This window comes from Eptatretus burgeri, chromosome 1 (genome assembly GCF_056783735.1).
Source record: "Eptatretus burgeri isolate ZD-2024b chromosome 1, Ebu_testis_v1, whole genome shotgun sequence".
Lineage (NCBI taxonomy): Eukaryota > Metazoa > Chordata > Myxini > Myxiniformes > Myxinidae > Eptatretus > Eptatretus burgeri.
The window spans coordinates 113803845-113827308 of NC_140961.1; the positions used below are offsets into that span (position 1 = coordinate 113803845).

The following is a 23464-nucleotide window of genomic DNA, read 5'->3' on the forward strand; positions in this document are numbered from 1 at the left end:
CTTCAAGCTCTCCCATTTGCTATCCCTTGTCTCTGCCCTAGCTTGTCCGTGTGGTTTCCTGTTGTTGTCCAGAATATTGTGTCCTTCCCCGTTTTGTCAAGGCTCATCCTGTCCATTACCACAAATGTCATGAAGATTATGAATGCTGTAGCTATTAACACGACTAAGCATGTCATGAAATGCTGGTAATATCTTTCCCATCTGTGGTCTCTTTTGAATCTTCGCAAGCTCTCTTGCAATGAGATGTGTATGTCCATAATGACTTACTCTCACACTTGACAGCTGTGTGGGTAATCATCAGTATCTGATGATGTCCTGTCCAGCGGGGTCACAACGTTTTTCCCGCTTGAGCACCTTGACATACATAAAGTCGCCGGGCTGGAAGTCATGGAGCTTCTCCACTGCTGGCTCCGGCAAGGCTTGTTTCACCTGCGGGTGCAATTCCCTGACGACCTTTGTTAATGCAACACAGAAATTAATCATTGTATTATGGTTTAAAGGTGCAAAGGAAGGTAGAGTGTCCTGTTTGCACACCTCCTTTGTCGATGAACATATTAGTCGATGAACACATACATCCTCCATTCTCATTACCAGCAAACCTTACTATTCTGAATTTACATTCCGCTAATTGAGATTAATTGAATATGTACTAATGGTACATTTCAAATGCACCGATAGGCTGGATCTGGTCTCGGACGTCAACCAAAATCCGAGTGTTGCCACCACCATTGCCATGGTTACCACATGATACATTAATTTACAGGCATCGGCCTGTACGCTCACGTTTGTTCTTTTGCCTGCAGCAATTTCATTTTTACAATGTATTTCAAATCTGTACAAAGCGCAACCTGCCTCTGTATGCTCTAACATGCGGCGTCCCCACAAAACCTTCCCAGTCGGCTCAATCACGATCAAATTCATAACACAAATTCCCTCGACTGGATGCACACACTCGCCTCTAAGCTGTCTCATCTGGTTTAGATTCCCTATCTGGTGACTGGAACATTTCAACCAGAGATTTACCTCGTGTCAAAAGTACCAGCGAAATGTTCAGAGCATCAAGACACGAGTGCATCAGGCGGGCCAGACCCCTCCCCACTCTATTCATCCTGCTTATACAGACGACGTGGATTTGCACCCCGTTAGCTCAATCGAACCAATGAAGAGGTTAGTCATTCGCATAACCTCCGCTTAACTACATGTAAAATTCAGATTATGTACGATGATGAAAAGAAAGGCAGAATGCTTCAATTCTCAAATGAATTAAACGAAATGAAAATCCATCCACCAACTAAGTTGCGAGTTCTCCCCCAAATGCACATGGCTCATGAAGACTCACCCCCTCCCCCCCCCATGGGTGTGTACTAACTAGAAATTGGTGGGAGGGAAAAAAATCACTCCTTCATCAACCTCTATATTGGCATGGCTATCCCATAATATCGTGCAGGGCACCACGTTTCAATTTTCCTGCAATGACAACACCTGTCCATCACATTCGATCTCTCTATTCTGACCAACTGCAATGGAAGGTCACACTTTTGCCAACCCGGCCTGCCAACCAATATGGCGTCCAGAAAAAATACAATAAAACATCCCACATTCTAATGTGTGATTTTAAAACACTTCTACAAAATGCCTCCCACATACCATGCACGCAAAACCACGGGGGAAAGGATGAACAACTCCAAAAACTTGCCCTTAAAAGACCAACACAGCTCTCAGCACAGCCCGGATGTCAACTCGGCTCATCAAAAGTTCTTCAAAACGCCAGGTGACCCCTCCTCATGAGTGATTCAACTCATTTACATTAACCATTTGTCCAAACTTTTGTGCCACAGATCGATGCAAAAACAAAACACTCCCCCGGAGCCTGACGTCCTGCACACGGACACGCAAAGATGTTACTGTGATCACAGGACAAACAATTCACACCCAAACACTCCACTACCGTGATCACAAATAAGCACTTTCCTCCCAACCACCACTGAGAGTGTTCTGGCAAGCCACCTCATGTAACTTCAATATTCAGGGCCATGTTTGAATCAATATTTTTACCAGGAAAAGTTAATCATTTACAATGTACCCCTGACACACACACACACACACACACACACACACACACACACACACACACACACACACACACACACACACACACACACACACACACACACACACACACACACACACACACACACACACACACACACACCTTGTTTCATCAACCCATACACAAGCTATCCTTTAAACATTCAAGCATTGTCACATGATCATATATAGTATATAACAATCATATATTCCTATAGCAAACCAAGGATCCTTCAAAGTTCAAGTCATCAAAAAACCTTAAACTTTAAATGATGTTTACGCGTGAAACTTACACCACAGGTCCCCGATCCTCACCAAACTAAATGATGTTCACAAGGGGCCATTGGAACTTCTCTAGCAAAGTTCTCCAACCAGCTTTTCTCCCGCTAAATGATTCAACTCAATTCCTCAAGATTTTGCCACTCAGACACACAGAGACAGGATGTGCAGCTGTAAAAATGCACAACACAACAAAAGGAGAGGAAGAGAACCTGTTATAGTTTCCCTTTACCTCTCCTTAAGTGGCCACTCGCATCCCCACCACTGAGCCAGTACTGCTCTGGCCTCTTCTCAAACAAGACAACTTCACCCATAATTTCTCAATGTTGTTCTCCAGCATATTCTGCCTTACTTCCACTTTGAGTACTTAGGCAGTCCTCGGTAAGTCAATATCTATGGCTTTCTTATTGCTTAGCTCACAACGGCTCTGAGTTTCTTTCAGTTCTTACCAATGATGTCTCCACAACACCGCGACTCGACATTGTATAACCTTTCACGCAGCGCCTCATTAGATGACTTACAAATGATGCAGCGTCTCACTGGACGACTTACAATGGTTGGCAAGATGTCAAGCCAAATACCAATGCCCCTTAAAATCCTTCCCCAAAACTTTTGCAGAACAATCAGAGGTCTATGGCCTTAGCAGCTTGGTGAGACTCCTGCTTGATACGAGGACAATGGGAAGACAGTTCGTGTTTGTACAACTTTGAAATTGAATGGGAGGCCACAGTGAATGAGACTAATGCCTCTGGGGACCAGACTCTCTAGTGTCACCAAAGTAGTTCTCCCTAATTTGCCAACCAAATGGAAAATATATGATTATTTTGTTACATAGTTCACTAACATACTATTTCTATTTATTTATAAAACAACCTTCAGTATGCAATGATTTATCAAGTATATTTTAGAGTAACAAACATAACAGATGAGTACACATTTCCATTAACTAAACATGGACTCACAAGATCTCTTACCAGGCCCAGGTACACTTGAGCCAGTATGGGAATTATATATTCTTTATTATTATATTGATTAATCAATGATCCTTAGGTTTAACATGGAAAGACATAAGTTTTAAGGAATTAACAAGACCATAGTATCGTGAACATTTACTCGTGGCCTGTCAGTATCAACTCTGCAAATTTAATTAGCTCTGACCTTGTCATTGTGAGAGACCTGATAAGCATAATTATCTTGCAGACAATTGAAATCGTTTGTCTCAATTCAGCGCACGTGAACCATTATTTGCAGAGTGATTTTAGCCTATACTTCGCAACAGATTTTATACTTCCATGTTGTTTAAAAGCAAAAATAAAGAGAAATGAGTACATAATTTATGGACAAAGAACACATCTCAATATGAAAAGTATTTGTTTCAGTGTGATTAATACAGAAACACCAGTGCTTTGCAATAGTCATGTGATCCATAGAGCTTTCTATTACCAAAATGTCCAGGCTCATATTGCAGAGAGACGCAATTAATTATTTTTACTTCCACAGCACTCTTCATTCCTCCCCACACCCAATATTTGTTCAAGTGTCCCTCTACTTTGTCCTTCAACCCTGCTGTTGGTGATCCCCCCTCTCCCTCTCTACTGTTCTTTTTGTTCTGTTGCATCCTCATCCACTCAGTGTGATAACTCTTCCATGAGCCTTGACTGTATACAAAAAAGAAAAAAAAAGTTAACTTATTTATATATTTGTCCATCCTTCCTGATAATGCAATCACAGATTTGTGTTCTGGAAATTCTTCAACAGACTTGACCTCCCCATTATTTACAGGTAGAGGCACTTTTTACTTGTTGTTTGGTATGCAGCCTGTGGCTGTTAATTGCATCATTTTCTGGAAGTGTGGTTGTGCTGCTGATGCAGTTCCACTTGGTTCCAGTAAGCTGGTACTCATTTTCCTGACCTTGGAAGGATGACAAGCTGAGTCAACCCACCTAGTGTTACTTTACTGAACAACAGGGGCTCAAACTCAGGACCCTAAGATCTTCATCCAGCCACCTTAACCGTGAAGCCAACACCAGGCTTGCATTTTCTCCTTTCCAGTTGCTTCTCTTCCAGGTTCAACAAATTTCGCTTTGGGAAAGCTACCTGACAGCCCAAAATGGCCCTAAACTAACCGATACTCTTCCATGACACTCAGCACCGCATCTTGTTTTTGGCGAGGAGTGCTGCATCTGCAGTAAATTGGCATTCACTCAACCATGTCTGTCTCTTCAGAATTGTGTCCCTTCGGAACAGCTTCCTGTCAGGCTTATGCATCTGATTGATTCCTACTCTTTACATCTGATTAACTTGAGCATTCAACCATTGGATCACAAAACAAGCATGAAAGCTGAACTGCACATGTGGCATGCAGCAAGCATCCCATCAAGAAAACACCATTCAACCAAATCTCCATGTTTTGATGAAAGCATCAGATGAGCTCGATTTTTTGATCAACTACACTTTAATGTTTCCTCAGTACTATCCACAATGAAATGTCGGGCCGGTGTGGCACAGAGTGGTTGGCCTTTTTGAGGTCAATGAAGAGTAGAAACAATTTGCCTCATTCTCACAAAACGTTATACGAGTTGCAAACAGTAAAAGTCATATCTGCTTAGCTTTGTCCCCTTCTGAGCCCATACCTTTTGGAATAACAATCAAGGAATGCCAGCAGGTGAGAGAGCCAGCACAATGTCCTCTCTGTGAAGGATCAGGATGCCATTTCTCACGATGTTGCAAAAGACCAGCTCACCGTGACACAGTCACAATGACGGTGAAGCAGCAATACCCCTTTTATGAATTTGAATGCCAAATGAAGAAAATGACTTTTTAACTCAGCTGAGGTGATTAACTATAAATGCATAAATTAAGTGAAAGAAACTCGACTGGCAGGATGGCCTTCAGGTACGCACACTCACCTCTCAGCTGTCTGTCGAGCCTGGGTTTGAATCCTGACCCAGCTGTACATGGGCAAGTTGATTCATCAATGTGTGTGCCATCTCTCGAATAGATGTTAAATGGGGCGTCCCGTCAGCTGGCATTAGCTGGTAGATGTTAAAAATCCTATGGTGTCCTTTCTAAAGAGTCGGTGAGCTATTGCCGGGACTTTGAACAACTTCCAAATTCCTGCCCCAACTACTTAGTCGAATGTCAAGCCTGGCCAGCCAGTTCATGAAAGACTTGAGGAAAAACTCTCCCCTCCTCCTCCTCACCCCTCTACCCCAACCCCACCCCACCTACTGCGGCCAATCCTACATTAACGTGGTAATTGTGGCTGTGAAAGTAATGACAAAAGCGAGAATTTCTTTGCAATACATGGCCGCTACCAGTCCCAAAGAATGTTCAAGAGATAAAACAATGTTTGCATTTAATGCATGCTTGAGTCGATACCAGAACCAAAATAAAGAAGGAGAAACTCGGTAATGCACCGTGTTTGGGTCGATTCGGCAAAGTAATAGGAAAAGCAATTTTCATTACTGATATCTTTTATAAACTAGAAAGAAACTAATAAAGACAACTAGGATAACAAACCGGAGATAAAAATTATTTTGCTTCAACACATATTCGAGCCGATATGGGAGATAAAATGAAGAAGAAGAAGAAGAAGAAGAAGAAGAAGAAGAAGAAACTGAATTTTTTGAAGTCGAAAAAGGGCATAACTGTGAAAAAAAATGACGAAACGCCCAGAAACTTAAACTTTTTTGTAACTTATCAAAATAAAGCCATGGACCAAGTCTGAGTTGAATATGTTAAAAGGGTATGGGGGAAAAAAGTCTGAAAAACCACAGGTGGGATGGACAGGCAGATATAGATAGAAAGAAAATGCATAGGAAGAAGAAGAAGAAGAAGAAGAAGAAGAAGAAGAAGAAGAAGAAGAAGAAGAAGATGAAGGAGAACAAGAAGGAGAAGGAGGAGAGGAGGAGAAGGAGGAGAAGGAGGAGAAGGAGAAGAAGGAGAAGGAGAAGGAGAAGAAGGAGAAGAAGAAGAAGAAGAAGGAGAAGAAGAAGGAGAAGGAGGAGAGGAGGAGAAGGAGGAGAAGGAGAAGAAGAAGGAGAAGAAGGAGAAGAAGAAGGAGAAGAAGGAGAAGAAGAAGAAAAAGAAGAAGAAGAAGAAGAAGAAGAAGGAGAAGGAGAAGAAGGAGGAGAAGAAGAAGGAGAAGAAGAAGGAGAAGAAGAAGGAGAAGGAGGAGAGGAGGAGAAGGAGGAGAAGGAGAAGAAGGAGAAGAAGAACGAGAAGAAGAAGAAGAAGAAAAAGAAGAAGAAGGAAAAGGAGAAGGAGAAGAAGAAGAAGGAAAGGAGAAGGAGAAGAAGAAGAAGGAGAAGGAGAAGGAGAAGAAGAAGAAGAAGAAGAAGAAGAAGAAGAAGAAGAAGAAGAAGAAGAAGAAGAAGAAGAAGAAGCGACGAAGTGAAAGAAAACCAAGAGGAAAATTGGTGTTGCAGAAGATCAACTCTGGATTTATCACCAATGTCAAAACATCGAAATAATTGAACAAGCAAATTAAACGAACAAATACGGTAATTCATGACAACATGCATTCACAATCGTGATTCATTTTAATTCAACAATAATGTGAATGAGATATTTAAATTTAAACACAGGATTATTATACAACAGCTGATTGAAACCCTCAGCTGCAGATCAATCGAGAAGCCAAGATAACTTTTAGTCCTGCCTCAAATGTTTTGAAAATGGCTGACTGGCAATACCATGACCAAACTTGCTTTTTTTCTTGATAAGGAGATCATCACATCATCTTGGTTTCACCTTGTCAGACACCTGCATATCCGGGCATCATGACCCGTGCTCCATGGAGCCAGAATATTCTCTCGAATGGCAACATAATGCATATTCTCGAGCAACCAACACTTGCAGCAATCTCCAAGAGCCTACCACCAACCACTCAGCTGACCAAGTCCTATTTTTATAGATGTGGTGCTCAGCAGCGGGTTTAGTCTGATCTGACTCAAGGAAAAACGTGATTTTACACTCTCAGTCTCTCTCCGAAAGGACCGTCGAGCAAACCCACTCATCTGCTTTCTTAACAATCCTCTTGAAGTTCTGTCTCAATATTTTGGACCTCACTGTCAGTCATGATCTTTTTTTGGCAAATCACATGTCTAAGTTGGCCTCCAAACCCAACCCCTGACTGGGCATCCTCTGTCATGCAAAGTCTTTCCATGCAAAATATAACTTTTATCCACTAACAAGGAATTCATCTGCACCTTCATGGAGTATTGCTCCCTCCTCTGGTTTGGCTCTCTGCCTCACACCTTGCTCACCTTGACACCAAGGAAACCAAAGCCTTCAATGTCATTGGAATCTCCCATGCTGAAGCTCAATCTATGGGCCTATCACTTTCACATCACAAACAGGTAAATTGTCTCAGTCTTCAACGGCCTTCTTTCTGGTCTTGCACCCTCTGCCCTTTCTGTGCACCGTTTCTGTGTTACCCACCCCCCCTCCACCCCTGGTTTCTGCATCGAGCATATGATCTGTCAGCAACTCTTTTCTGATGAAACTCCTAAAATCTAGTCACTGCTCACCTCCACTCATTTGTTACATTTTCAACACCTGTGGAATCAACTTCCTTCGTCTCTCACATCTCATTCTTCCCTCGAGGGCTTCAAGATAGCTGTTCGCCACCATCCACATCTATAATATCAGCAACTATTGGAGATGCTTCTTTGTGGTGGCTGTACCTCCACAACGGAAGTCTGGGGCCAAATCTTCCCAATTCTTCCATGCCTCAGAGGGTCAGAACAGCGCAGTCAGTCAGAGTGCCGATCGGTCCCTATGGACCAGCCCTTTCACTCTTGTCTCTGTCTTCTCTTCTCTCTCTTTCTCTCTTGCGGCAATGACATCGTGAATGGGGTATGCCATCCTGGATGTGGGGGATCCCTGGGTCGCTCTTGGGAGTTTCATGAGCTGTCTCCATGACATGGGAGTTTTTGAGAGAACTGTCCGGGGCTATACAGCAACAACAACCATGATTATTTTTTTTTACCCCATTAACCCGCCGTAAGCCCAACTCTTTACAAATTTCCAGTTTGTCATTCCACTTCTGTGATTGAAAGTTTACGACAATATTCATCTTGTCCACCCTCTTTATCCTCCTCTTTCTCCCATTCTTCCCCACATCCCATATTTCTTCAAAGCCCTCTCTCTATTTTGTCCATCAACCCTGATGTTGGGGCCCCCACCCCTTTATGGCGACTGTTCTTTTATTTCTGTTCATGTCCTGATCTGTTCTATGTTCCAGCTCCTCCACAAGCCTCGACACTATATACAAAAGAAACAAGTTTAAGTTATTTCCCACCCACACTCCCAATTGGACTCGACCAGTTAAGAGGGGGAAAAGGCAAAAGACAGACAAAACACTTGGACATGCAGATAAATACAAATAAGATTGATACCACATGGAAACATATCAGTATAATTCAAAATAAGTACACATTCTTAATTTCAGATGTACACTTTCCATTCTTGCTCCCCTGTGCGCCTGTAATCCGGCTACTCGGAGGCTTGGGTTGGAGGATCGCTTGAGGACGGGAGCTATGCGCTGGACCACGCAATGAGAGGGTGTAGGGCATCCCGGAATCATGGCGAAACCCAAATCTTATCCCTGTGTCGTAAGAGGCGACCAGGGTTGCGTCAGGAAGGGCATCCGGAATAAAACCTGTGCAAAATCAGTATGTGGATCATAACAGATGATCCGCTGTGGCGACCCCTAACGGCAGCAGCCGAAAGACGAACAACACAACTTTCCATTCTTGCTCCCTGTCATCTTTCAACCCTCTGACTCTCCCAGTACCTCAAATACTGAAGGATGAAGAAACCATGCTTGGTGGTGCGTGGTATAGCCATTCAGTCCTTTTCAACATGTCTTCAGGGTCTTAAGGTTTTTTAAATATTGTTGTGGTTGACCAAATTCGCAAACCACCATTCAGGTCCCTTAGGTGAGATATCTCGGTAAGTATATGTGTAGTTAGGCCCAAACCCGTGGTCTAGTGGGAATACATGTCATTTATGCGTGCTGCGACTCTTCAGGATAGCCGTTTTTCTTTTACTATCTTTATTTTGGACCAACCGCCATTATTACCACCACCAACCACGTCTCAACAGTCGTCACAACATCAACCACCCACCACAACGCCGCTTCACCACAACAGCCACGACCTTTACCGTCACACCTCGCAACCGTCGCATCGCCACCGTTCTTGCGCCGCTTGTGGGTACCGGTATTGGACTCGTGCAGGGCGCGCGCCGAACAGCGTGTACAAAACCACGGACTTTCCGCTCCAAAAACGGATCAAAAACGACTCACGCCCACTTTTGTTCCGTCCAATCGGTGAGCAAGGGGCGATTTGGCCCCGCCTCCAGGGCGTTGGAGGGCGGTCGCTATATGCAAATTCATGGATCAAAATGCATTCACGCCCACTTTTTCTCGGGCCAATGGGGAGCGAGGTGAAAGGTCGAAGGCAGGGGGTCAAAGGCGAAGCCACGGGGCTTATATAAGCGGCTGCGTTCGTCAGAAAAGTGTCGTCGTGTGCGTTGGAGTCGTGGTGTGCGTTGGAAAGATTGAGTTCGGAGTTCAAGAGAGTCGTCGGAAGTTGCGCGTTGGAACGAGCTGTGCGTTGGAACGAGTTGTCTGCGGAGCTGTGGAGAGGTGGCGGCGGCGAAGACGGACGAGGGGGTGCTCGCGTCGGTGCCGGGAGCTGAAGGCGGGAGGCCGACGGCGCGACCTGGTCGAGGTGGAGACGCTCGTCGTGGGACCCGAGACAGAGTAAAAATCCTCCTTACCCCGAGCATCAGCAACCCCCTCCTGTTTCCCCCCCCCCCCGCGCTGAGATAGTGCGACAGAGGGGGCCCCTTTCCCACCCCCTACCAGACACTGTCCGCGAGGCCCGCGGAGTTGGGGCACCATCGCCACTTTGCGCCTCATCATCAGACGGGTAGGCCCGACCCGGTCTCGGCCCCAGGCCCGCCTCATCCTTGAGGGTGTTCTTTTTCTTGGTTTTGGGTATGTGTTGTCGGCGCCGTCTGTGAAGTAGAATTGTATAAGTGTTGCCGTGTGCTCGGTAGTCGGATAGCTCTGCATTGTGTCTCCGCTTTTACATTTGCTTTTTGTGTAAAATTGCATTGTGTTTCTTTTCCTTTTCTATGTGCTTTTGGTGGAATTGTATATGTGTGCTTTCCGTTCATCGCGAATAAATGTGCTTTATGTTGAACCGTTTTCCCGCTTCGCTTCGTCATTTCTTTCATTGAATCCCCATCTTGCTTCACGTAAAGGGTTGGTCCTGGGCTAAGATGCCCGATAATTAATCGAACCGTCGAGGCCGATGAATAACACCGCTCGGTTATCCCGATAGTACGGAACGGGTCGCTTAAGTGGCCCGTGTCCGAAGTCGACCTGCTGCGAGGTGCGATCGCCCGGTCTACCCTCCGTGTGGGTACTTAGGTAGGTCGAATTTGGCGAGCAACCCTATCCCACGTGGGGGCCGATTGGCTCGATCGCGGTGAGACCAAAAGGTCCACCCGTGACTGGTTCCCGGCGTTAGTCCGAGAGGGTCACGACTGGATTGTCCGTCCAGTGGGCGACGTGCCGCGATTCGAGTTACGTGGCCGTTCGCACGCCGGCGGGCGCGAATCCTTAACAATATTATAAGTAATTAATACAGCTATTCATATAATGTGCAGTCAAACAAAGAGGCAAACAGACAAACAGACAGAAAGACAACAAACTGACTCAAATGCAATATCCTTTCCTCTGGCGAGGGTAATTAAGAGGGTTAAATTCAACAACAATGAAACATCTCGTGATATGTAAAGGACATATAAACATAGACTACATTTTGAGTTAACTAGCTATTTATCTCACCACCTGGGTGGAAATAACAAGAATGACTGCACTGTGGTCACAACAGACAACACAAAATATCTACATTTCACCTTCTCTATCCACTCAACTCCTTCATCCTTGGAGTACACGTCCCACATGTCTCTGGTGAAAGCTTGGTCTGAGAATAAAACAAAAAAAAAACATGACCCACAGCTCAGATTACATTCTCCAATCTGTCTGATTAACCTTGTGCTGAGTGAATGAATAAGTTTGGATAGAGCCGTGTCTGTCCCATTTTCCCATGTGAATAAATAAGATTAGATAGAGCCATATCTGTCCCATTTTCCCATGTGAATGAACAAGATTATATCGAGCCATGTGTGTCCCATGTTCCCATGTGAATAAACAACATTAGATAGAGCCGTGTCTGTCCCGTGTTCCCATGCAAATAAATAAGATTCGATGGAGCCGTGTCTGCCCTGTGTTCCCATGTGAATAAACAACATTAGATAGAGCTGTATCTGTCCCATGTTTGGTCCTCTGACCACGGGACTTCGCCATTAAGCGTTAGTGAATTGTCTTTAAAAATCAGGTAATGGGCAGATTGGGAAACACGCTTCACTCTTGGTGCACAGTCAAGACAATAATTAAGAAGTGAAAGGCGTATGGTTCCTCCAAGACCAGGCCATCTCGCCAAACTGGATGACCAAGCAAGGAGAAGACTGATCAGAGAGGCCACCAAGAGGCCAATGGCAACTTTGAAAGAGCTACATGCTTTTATGGCAAAGACTGTGCATGTCACAACAATATCCGAAGCATCCAAAAGTCTGGCCTGCAGGATAGGGTAGCAAGAAGAAAACCATTACTCAAGAAAGCCCACCTTGAGTCCCGTTTGAGGCGTGCAAAAAAACATTCCAGAGATTCTGAAGTCATGTGGCAAAACGTTTTGTGGTCTGACGAAACCAAGGTGGAACTTTTTGGCCTAAATGCAAAACGTTACCTTTGGCGTAAACCCATCACAGCGCTTCACCCAAAGAACACCATCCTGACTGTGAAGCATGGTAGTGGCAGCATCACGTTATGGGGATGTTTCTCATCGGGATTGGGGCATTTGTCAGGATAGAAGGGAAAATTGATGGAGCAAAATACAAAAAAATCCAAGAGGAAAACCTGCTGTCGTCTGCAAGAAAACTGAAATTGTGATGGAAGTTCACCTTTCACCATGACAACGACCCGAAGCACAGCCAAAGCAACACTGGAGTGTATAAGGAATAAAAAGATAAATCTCCTCGAGTGGTCCAGTCAAAGCCCTGACTTAAATCCAATCGAAAATCTGTGGCATGACAAAGTTTGCTGTCCATAAACACTCCCATGCAACTTGACTGAGCTTGAACAGTTTTGTACAGAAGAATTGGCAAATATCACCCAATCAAGGTGTGCAAAGCTGGTGGAGACCTATCTCAACAGACTCACAGCTCTAATTGCCGTCAAAGGTGTTTCCACCAAGTTTCAACTCAGGGGGGTGTTTTTTTTTTTTTCAACAAAGATATTCCAGTTTTATATTTTTAATTAACTTTATGAAATTTGTAGAATTTATTTTTCACTTGGAAGTTGTGGGTAATGATCTGTAAATAAAAGTGAAAAAAGTCCGATTTAATGCAATTTAATTCCAGGCGACAAGGCAACAAAAGGTGAAAATTTTGAAAGGGAGTGTTGACTTTCTAAAGGCACTGTAGAGCCCATTAGAACCCTAATACCCCATTGACCACCGTAAGACCCTTTGTAACCCTTCAGACCCTGTGTACTCTACAAACCCAGCTATAACCCGAATAAACGATTGACCCAGAAAAACCCTTTAGAACCCGAAGACCCTGCAGACCCTATAGACACCATGAGAAGCCTTCGACCCGCAGACGCTATATATCCCCATTCGACCCTTTAGAACTCTAAGATCCCAGAAATAAGATCCCTTGTAACACCATGCCTGGTGCTGGCTTAATGGTTAGGGTGGTGGGCTTTGGATCCTAGAGTGCAGAGTTCAAATCCCGCTCAGCTGTTGAATCAATACCAGGTGGGGTTAACTTGGCCTGTCATCCTTCCGAGGTCTACAAAATGAGTGCCAGCATGCTGATATCCTGTGTCAGAGTGACGACCCATCCAGGATTGTGCCCAATAGCCAAGGAGACTGTTTAAGCAGCACCAACGTTCTGTACAGAGTAAGGTCCCAATCTCCTCCTTATATCCCGTTCGACCCTTTAGAACTCTAATACCTGTAAGATGTCTAAAACCCCAAGACCCTCTAGAACGGTAAGATCCTATCCACCTTCTAGAACACCAAGACCCTATAGACCCTTTCGAACACTCCGACCCTATCGACTCTTTTGAACCCTAAGACCCCATTAAACCCTTTAGAACTGTAAGACCCTTATGACCCCTAAAACACTATGAACCCTTTGACCCCAAAGACTCTTAAGGCCTCCTAATAACCTATAGACCCTGTTAGACCCTTTATATCTCCTAGACCCATAACATCCTTAATACCACAAAGACCCCTTTAGACCCTGTATTCCCTATCGACACTTTAAAACCATTAGACCCCCCTCCCCCCCCAAGACCCTTCAAACCCCTTTTTTCTTTCACACCCTTTCGACACTTTAGACACCTTCAGTCGTTTTCACCCATGAGACCTTTATTACCCTTATATACCCCTGGAGACCCTGAGAACTCCAGATTCCACATTCCCTTTTGACTTTTCCCACCCTGCAGATCTCTTGACTCCCTTTAGACTTAAACATCCTTTGGACCCCTTACACCCTTCAGACACTTTAGACACGTTAGACAACTTTAGACCCCTGACCATTTAGAGCTTCATACCTGTAGAGCCTTTAGATCACTTGGATCTTTTTAGACACCTTAGATCCCCTTGGAGTCCTTAGACATTTACATCCTTTAGAGATTAGACCCTTTAGACCTAATTACTATTACAACATACACTTTAGACCTTTAGATCCTTTTGACTATCTGGAACCATTTAGCTGCACACAACACAAACATCTGTAGTCTTCTTGCAAAACACAGACTATACTTTTTTCCAGCAAGTAATGCGCAAACTCTACCGACTCAGAGGGTGGGTACTCTGCGAGTAAAATAATAACAAGGAAAGGAAAAACATAAGGATTAAAATGGATGGGGGATGGGGTGTGAATGAGGGAGAGGGTGAGGACGATAGGAGAGATTAGGGTAAAATAATTTGTCATGCTGACATGCAATATGTCGAGAGAACGTCTAACCTCCAGCCCATTAAATGATTATCCTGTTCTACACAGCATTTCGATCAGTCAGATCAGATAACGATCATCTGCGCCTTGACTTTGTTTGTGCCTAACAGTCATTTAACCCCATTTACTGAATGATAAAAGGCTGACAAGATGGCTCAGAGGTGGAGCACAGAGTACCTTTGAGCTGTCTCCTCTGGGTTCAATTCCCCATCCGACCTGACACTGTTGTTCTGGTGCTTCGTAGGCAGGGTCTTGCACCATTGAGCATGCTCTTCCTCGGATGGACATTAAGCCGAAGACCCATCTGTTCGCATTAGCTGGTGGACACGAAGCATCTCACTGTTTCTTTAGCAAAGACTTGGTGAGTTATTGGAGCCATCTTGTGCAAGGGTGCAATGACTGCATCAGCATCAGCAGAGACACACCCCAAAAAAATGATGCAACCAGCAGAGCGAATTCGTAATTTAATTTCATTCCAATATCGCATTCACGAACAACAATAACTGAATGATTTGTTGGCATGATTTTGATTGCTTTAAAAGCAAAACTGCCACGAACAATTTTGGTTCCGTAAACATAATACAATTTCTTGCAGTATTCATTCCAAAAAATATATTGTCTTACACTCTCAGTTGAGATAAATAGTTGTCTGGGGAAGGTGACGTGTCTTAAAATGTGATTTTCATTTCAGGTTCTTTTTTGTCCTCTTGCCAATGGCATATATACATTGCACGCAGCAGGGAAGAAGCTTGCGTTGTCTGGTGTGCAGAGATTAATTTTTTCTTCTTCTTCCAACAGCTCAAGCTGTTTTGATGCTGGAGCTGGACCAAGAGCACTGAAACAGCAGGGCCTGGTGCATAGAGTCGACAGCTTGGATAAGAACTGTTATTTAGAGGAATACCACCTTCTGTGCGCACTTCATAAACAATGGACACAGAGCCTGCAGAGTGTGCTGCACATGCAACACAATATTTCATGGCATCATTTTCAATGTTGGAGTAGGCTTGTATGCATGAATTGGTGTAATTGTTCCAAAGACAAAGATAAACACAATTAGCACTCAAGGGGGTGGCAAACTTTGTGGTCTTGCACAGTCTGCTCTGTCTGTGCTTTGTTCCCCCAGGTTTCTGCAGAGCATATGTGGTCCACCAGCAACCCCCTTCTGGTGAAAGAAAATCTAGAATCTCTGACATTCTCTTTAATCTCATTCTTCCCCACAGGTCTTTAAGACAGCTGTTCTCCACCATCTCAGATCACCCCCCCCTTCCAAAAACATGATATTTTCCACCACTGTTAAGCTACTCCTACTCCTGCATCTACGTCCTTCGACTACCAAATTTCCAGTTTTTCCTTCCTGAGAGTTTGCTGCTGTAATCATTTTGTCCACCCCATGCATCCACTGCTTCCCCTCATTCCTACCGACACCAATTATTTGTCCAAGTCTCCTATGTTATCCTTCAACCCTGACGTTGGCATTTCCCCCTTCTCTCGAATGTTGCATCCTGATCCATGTTCTTGCCTTTTCCTTGTATACAAAAAAAAACTAACTTACTCCATGAAATTTGAAAATCATAGTGAAATTAACATGGACAGTTGAACCATCCATCCATTGGGACCATGCTCTGCACAGAGCATCAGTACAACCAAAGCATTTTCCTGGGCTATTGGGAACAATCCTGGACAGATGACCACTCTGACACAGGATACTCAAATGGTTCAAATTATCCCAGCAAGCTACTACTCATTTTGCCAACCTCAGAAGGATGACAGGCTGAGTCAACCCCACCTGGTATCAATTCAACATCCAAGCAGGATTTGAACTCAGGACACTAGAATCCCAAACCCACCACCCTTACCATTAAGCCAACACCAGGAATGACAGTTGAACTAACAACCCCCTCCCCACCCAAAAGGCAGTAGATAAATAAATAAAATAGCTTGCTCTTTCCTTCATTAATCTTCCACAAAAAAAACATAATTCCTGATGCACAAAAATGTGTACGCCCCAAAAACGAATTTCACTCCTGATTACATCCACGCACCATAATTTTCTTTAATCTCTTGAGTTTGAAATCTTTGTTTTCTTGTTTGATTTTTATTGGCCTTCAAAATGCCACTCTGATCTGAAAAAGCAAATCGAGACTAAATGTACAAGTTATTTAATGTACAAACTCCCATCCTTTTGACGATTTAGCGATGTTTAACCATGGCGTTCTGGTCAGGGCCGGATTTTCCAATAGGCAACATAGGCCATTGGCCTAGGACCCACCAGTAACTGGGGGCCCACCAGGGACTTGAGGGTTCTCTGATCAGCCAAGGAGTAGGCTAGTAGCCCTATATCTTGGTAAGAATGTTCCTTACCATCCCCATTACAAACTGTCAAGGAGAGAGGTCTTTCTCTACTCTATCTTGGGTGAAGAATAACCTGAGATCAACTTTGGGACAAACCAGATTAAACTCACTTTCATTACTATGCATTGAATCTGACCTCCTACAATCCCTTGACACAAACAGTATCATTGACAAATTTGCCATAGAAAAAAAAAGCAGGAAAATGTAATTTTGAACTTCACATAGTTGTGCTTGCAAAATTTATTATGTTTCTGTTTCATTGTATTTTTCCATTATTCCTATGTGTAAGATGTACATGATATGGAACTTCATTTACTTCGATGTACATGATATGGAACTTATTTGATTAAAAATTATTGATGCGTTACATTATGCTGCAATTCTTTTTTTTACATTACAATATTACGATATATTGGGGCAACTTAGCATAACAATTGTGCATTTTGTGAGGAAAGCACCAAATTTGGCACACTAGTAGCCCATCATGTTATGAACAGATTTGGATATTGGGCCATCTCCAAATTTTTGATGGCAGTGGAAAATGGCTGCCACAGCCATCAGCGGATGAATTTGAGATGGCCCAATATCCAAATCTGTTCATAATATTGTTACGAATTCTGGCCCGCTTGGCGTGCGATCGGCCGCGTACCTCTCATGGCAGCCGCGTCACCCACCGGACGGACAATTCAGTCGTGACCCTCCTGGAACTACCGCCAGGAGCCAGTCACGGGTGGGGGTTTAACCTCACCACAACCCAGTCCGCATTCCACCCATGCGAAATAGGGTGAATCGCCGAATGTCGATATACCTAAATACCCGCACAGGTAACCTACCGAAGGGTTGCACCACGCCGCAGGTGGGCTTAGGACACGAACCGCTTAAGCGGTTCGTTCCTTGCTACAGCGATAACGGAGTGGTGTTATCGCCGACCTCGACGGTTCAGATTCTTCTTTACTCGGGTGTTCAAAACCCACTACTCATTCCACGATGCAAGATGGCACTTTCAATGTGGTGAAAGGAGGACGCGACAAACGGGATACATTGCACACAAGGCCATTTATTATAAAGCACATATTGCACACACAATACAAGCAAGAGCAGTCATGCACGTATTTACAAGCAAGGCAAATAGAAAGCAATACAACCGCCTACAATGAGAATGTACATGCTCTTAACAGTTATTTAACAGGACACGGCGCCACAGCATGCATAGAAAAACAACAGGAAAACCCTCCCCATAGGCAGGGAGGTAGACGGGATTCGTAAACCTTTATGGTCGTGGGCTGCGGATGACCAAAAAGGCCTGTGAGACCATGATGGTTACCTGCCCCCTCGAGGTGTGATGGTGGGCAGGTCGCGACACCTTGTTCCCACGTCAGCTAGCGTAGCCGGGACTGCTCTTGGGCCTTTGCGATGATGTGGTCGGTGAGTTCTCTCCGGCGTCTCTCACCAGATGCGCAGATTCGCACCACACAGCCGGCAGGGCTGCGCCTCCCGTCTGCATCTTCGAGGCGTCGCCCGGACTCGCCACCGGCCCGGCCTTCACCGACAGGTCGCCCAACGCCAAGACGAGAGAGCCCGACCTCGACCACCAAGAGAGAGCTCGAAGATGAAGCGAGAGGATGACGTCCACCAAGAGAGAGCTCGAAGATGAAGCGAGAGGATAACGTCCACCAAGAGAGTGAGTAGAATCCAACACGACCCCGACAGAGAGAGTGAGCCTTGCGCACGGTCCGCCTTATACAGCGCGGGGCTCCGCCCTTCGCTCCTCCCCGTTTTCGGCTCTACCTTCCTTCGAGAAGGTTCCCGAAAAGGGGCGTTCCCTCACCCCGACTGCCTCACGCTGTGCATCCACCAATCGGCGGCGAGCTGCCCTCCCCCTTTCCTTCACACCAAGTGCGGGGAAAATAGGCGGGAAAAAACCCCACAGGCCTCACAAGAGCTTTTGTTCTGCCAATCCTTCTCGGATGGTTTCCGCCGTGGAAACCGTCCACCGTGGTCCATGAAGGATGGCGGGCGAAGTGGCGAAGATGGTGGTGATTGTTGTGGGGGTGGTGTGAGTGTGGTGTAGTTGTGGTGTAGTTGGTGGCGGTTGTTGTTTGCGTGGAGGTTTGTGGCAATGGTGGCTCAAAATAACGATAGATAATGAAAAACGACTATCTCAAAGAGTCGCAGCCCCGTGACACGAAGAAAAACCCTTTAAACAACGGTGGGGACCTATCTGATCATAAACTTAGCATCATAACTGATCTAAGGACCCTTTATGGTGTATTGCGAATTTCCACAGCCGTAACAATATGATAGGCTACTAGTGTTCCAAATTTGGTGCTTTCCTCACAAAATGCACAATTGTTATGCTATATTTAGCTAAGTTGCCCCACTAATATATATATATATATATATATATATATATATATATATATATATATATATATATATATATATATATGTAATTTTTTGGGGGGGAGGGGGGAACACTGATAAGGTTTGGCCTAGGGCCCACAAGCAAGTAAATCTGGCCCTGGTTCTGGTGCCATTACAGAACAGGTGCTCAACATAAAGTAAGTGATGTCTCAGCTTTTTGTAGTTTTTCCACTGCATCTTCTTATACCGATGACAATAGCTGGCAGTTCACACTGAAGAAAGCTCCTCTGCTGGCAAAGTAATCCGTCCTAGAAATGCAGAATGCCTATAAATCGCACCTTTAAAAAAAAATAAACATTTTTTACCGGTTGACGGAGGTTATGTTTTCACCCCTGTCTGTTTGTTTGTTTGTTTGTTTGTTACTTGTGAAATCGAAGATTCGCAAGTATATTGGTTGGACTGTTCTGTTATTAGTCCCCTACCAGTTTCACTGGAGGAGACTGTACGTTTACACTCTGTCCATTTCACCTGTGTTTTTCAGACTTTTTTTCCCCCTATACCCTTTAACATATTCAAATGAAACTTGGTACATGGCTTTATTATGATAACTTTTTTTGTTAGCTAATACTGAGAGCTAACACACAGCAAGGAGGGCATGAGACAAGAGGGGCGGGAGTGGGAAGGACAACACCGCGGGGAACAGAGACATTAGGAGATCTGTGGAAGGAAGAGGGATGGGTCGGGAACACGGGGTATACAAGATGGACACCACAGGGCCTTTCAGGAGTGAAAACAGGGAATTTGAAGGAGGTGGGTTTGGGGTGGATTAACGGGGGTAGAAAAGATTGAGGATTTGGATGGGGGACGATAAGAGGTGGTGGTGAACAGCTGTTTTGAAGGCCTGGAGGGAAGAATGGGATTGAATGGAGTAAGGGAGCTTATTACAAAGGCGGGAAAAAGAGGAATGAAAGAGTGAAGGTGAGCAGTGATTCTTGATTTTGGTAGTTTCACCAGAAGTGGCTTCTTGGTAGACCTTGCGCACCCTGTGGAAATATAGGGGGGAAACATCACGGACAGAGCATGGGGGGGGGAGCAAGGCCGGAGAGGAGACGGTGGAAGACAGAAAGACCACCGACCTGCCAAAGGTGAGAGAGTGAGAGGCCCAAAGACTCAGCCTCATCGTGGAAGATACCAATGATCCGAAATGCCTTGGTTTCTACAGCGTGAAGCCGAGAAAGGTGGGATGCAGGAGCACCAGCCCAGCGGGGCGAGCAGTACTCCATCAGGCTGCTGACGGAAGGTTTGTATGTGGTCAGGATCTCAGGTGGGCCGAGGAAGGACTTTGCACGATGGCGGATTCCCAGTCGGCAACTGGCTTTGGAGGCGAGGTTGGAAATGTGGCTTTCCCAGAAAGATCATGGCAGATATTGAGACCCAGAAGCTTGAAAGAAAGGACTTCTTCCAGAGGATTGCTGAGAAAGTGGAAGGGGGGAGGGGGATTTGCCAAATGGTCCTTTTGGAGAGACAAAGTGAGAATGTGAGATTTGTCCGGATTGAAAGACATGTTCCACGTGTTGGACCAGTTTGTGATTTTACCCAGATCTGCAGTGAGCGAAGAAGCTGCTGCTTGCCGGTCTGAGGGATGACAGATGGTACGGCAAAGGGTGGAGTCATCAGCAAAGAGATAAAGAGGATTTTCCAGAGAGTCGAAGAGATCATTGATGAAAACCAGTAAAAGAACAGGGTCCAGAACGCTGCCTTGAGGAACTGCAGCCTGGACAGGAAGAGGGGATGAAAGAACTCCATTTAGGGCCACATGTTGACTGCGACAGGAGAGGAAGTCCGCGAGTCACAAGTGGAGATGTCCTTGGATACCATGGGAAGAGAGTTTAGTGAGCAGGGCAGGGTGCCAGACCGTGTCGAAAGCACCTGATATGTCTAGGGATATGGCTCTGATTTTCATGTCCGGTATTGAGGACCTCCATCGATTGTTTGGAGGGCAGAAGCAGCATATCCAACATATTCAACTGAAACTCTGCATGGCTTTATCATGACAAGTTACAGAACAAGTTCGAGTTTCAGAGCGTTTCATTAATTTTTCACAGAGTTTTGCCCTTTTAAAACTTAGAAAATATCACATTTTATACATGGGTCAGCGTTCATCTATCCTGACTCCACCACACTGCTTTGCACCCATTGACTGGACAGCTGGTCTGACTCCACCCACAATATAACAATGCACCGCCATTGCATGAAGCAGCACAGATCGACAGGCAACAGGCCTTAGGCCTGGGTACCAACTTACTCCAAGATCCTCCAGACATTTAGCCAATGCCCTCAAGAGCACTGTTCCCAAGGTGTACCACAAGGAGGTAGTCTGGAAGTCTTGGCGAGGGTAGAGGCTATAAACTGGAAGGAAGGACTTACACACTTGGCCTTGTTTTCACTCACAGAGCTATCCAGCGGCTGTAGCTAAAAGCAAGGATTGGTAAACCACAGCTCACCTTACTACAGCATCAGACGTATAAACCTGCTGTGTGGAAACCACCACACCACCACCATACATAACACAAAATTCTCAAAGGTTATGGACAGATTTGGCCGAAAATTGGTGGACAGGTTGGATGTGTGACAAGGACGAATCAATTCAATTTTGATTACCCTGGTGGAGCCTGGCGGAATTATGCGCTCGACCGAGTGCCGTTATTTTCCAAATGTAATTAAAATAACAAATAATGACAAAAACAAGAGCAATAGCACAACAAAACTCACCATCAAACCATCAAAATTGCATAACGAGAGCAATTCAACAGTAAACTACAGCATCCAGCATCCCCACCGCGACCCGTTGACCCCTTTATCAAAAGATGGACAAAACCGGGGGTGCCACGACTTTGGTTGCTTTCCGAAGACCAAATTAAAGGTGATCGAGTCAAACCGAGATACCAATTTCCATCCTATAAGCAGGGACTTCGTATCCACCTCCATTTTTCAAAGACGAAGCTGTAAATTCTTGTTGTTCTCAAAGTTTTGTTCTAAGGGTTCTTTTCAGCATCATCACTGAGTCCCGGAGAGCTTCCAACTGTGGTTCGTTTTTAAGATTTCTGTTCGGTCGTGATGATGATTAATGTGGGTCTTCCTTCTTCATCATTCCTGTTGCTCCAATTATCACTGGTTCAATTTGGGCGATCTTCAGCTTCCAAGATCTCTTAAGTTTATTTTTCAGACATTGAGATTTGGTCATTTTCCTGATTCCCATGTTATTTTGACCAAAGTCATACTGACACCTCCATTAAAAATGCTGTCTTCTTCTGTTTTTTTTTAATCTGAGTACTATGTCCGGTTAGTCCAGGATCCTACATTCAAAAGGGCCATAGAAATTGGCCAATGTGGCACACCAAGTATTCGAAGGGTTGAACAAGTCTATGTAAGTGTATAGATCAGAAACAGCTCATCATGTCTTCACTAAATTTGGAACATAATATCATTACCATTGCAATAGGTCTTGACGAGACCGATGGTATTGCAATTTGAGACATTGAAAGACACAAAGCAAGCGTCCAAACACCATTTTATCAACCCGAAGTGGTAACACAGCAATAGCACTCCTGACACTACCAGGTGGTGGAGCCAGGAACTAGACCTGACATCACAGTATGTTACAATCCCTCTTTAAAGATTAATGCACATTGGTGCTTGGCATGTGACTTCGCTCACAGTGGGCGAAACATCCTTGTCCGGAAAGTCACCAGTCAGAGATGTTTCTGGTACAAGTTCTGCAAGTGCAGGTGCATATGGAGTGGGTGACACTTTCACTCTCTCAGATGGTTGAACAGGTAGCGGAACAAATACCTATTTTAGGGGTCAAACTTGGACCCACTTTGACCCTCAGTAGACCCTTTTTGAGCCTGATTTTTTTTTTAAATGCCGTGAACAAACTTCAGTGGATCATGGGTGATGAAGATTGTGGTCAAGATTCATCTAAATTGTGCGTGCAGTTTCAGAGAAGAAGTTCCGAGTGTTTACATACAGCTTGACTGCCGGACACCGTGTGATGTAAATACCTCTCCTCAACTATATATACATTCCAGGTGAGCTAAAAAAGGTACGTGCTGCTTCCTTACTTGCCATTCAGCATTTAAAAGGAAAGAACACGGACAATCCCCATCGGTTGGCATCCATGGGGAGAAGGAAATTCCTCCTGAGGAAATGCTCCACTGAGTGCGGTGAGAAAAGCGGTGCCATTATTATGACGTCACTGGTACCCAGCGTA

At 44.7% G+C, this 23464-nt stretch overlaps 1 long non-coding RNA gene across 1 annotated transcript in view; it reads right to left on the reverse strand.

The window, feature by feature from the left end:
* Window positions 1-1654: 1654 nt before the first annotated feature.
* The window catches only part of LOC147035214 (uncharacterized), a 67519-nt gene continuing 45709 nt past the window's right edge, over window positions 1655-23464 (reverse strand). The window contains exons 2-3 of the long non-coding RNA XR_015061745.1: window positions 11308-11375; window positions 1655-1878 (exon numbers count right to left, since the gene is read on the reverse strand). This is a non-coding gene — a long non-coding RNA (uncharacterized LOC147035214). The remainder of the gene's footprint in view (window positions 1879-11307; window positions 11376-23464) is intronic.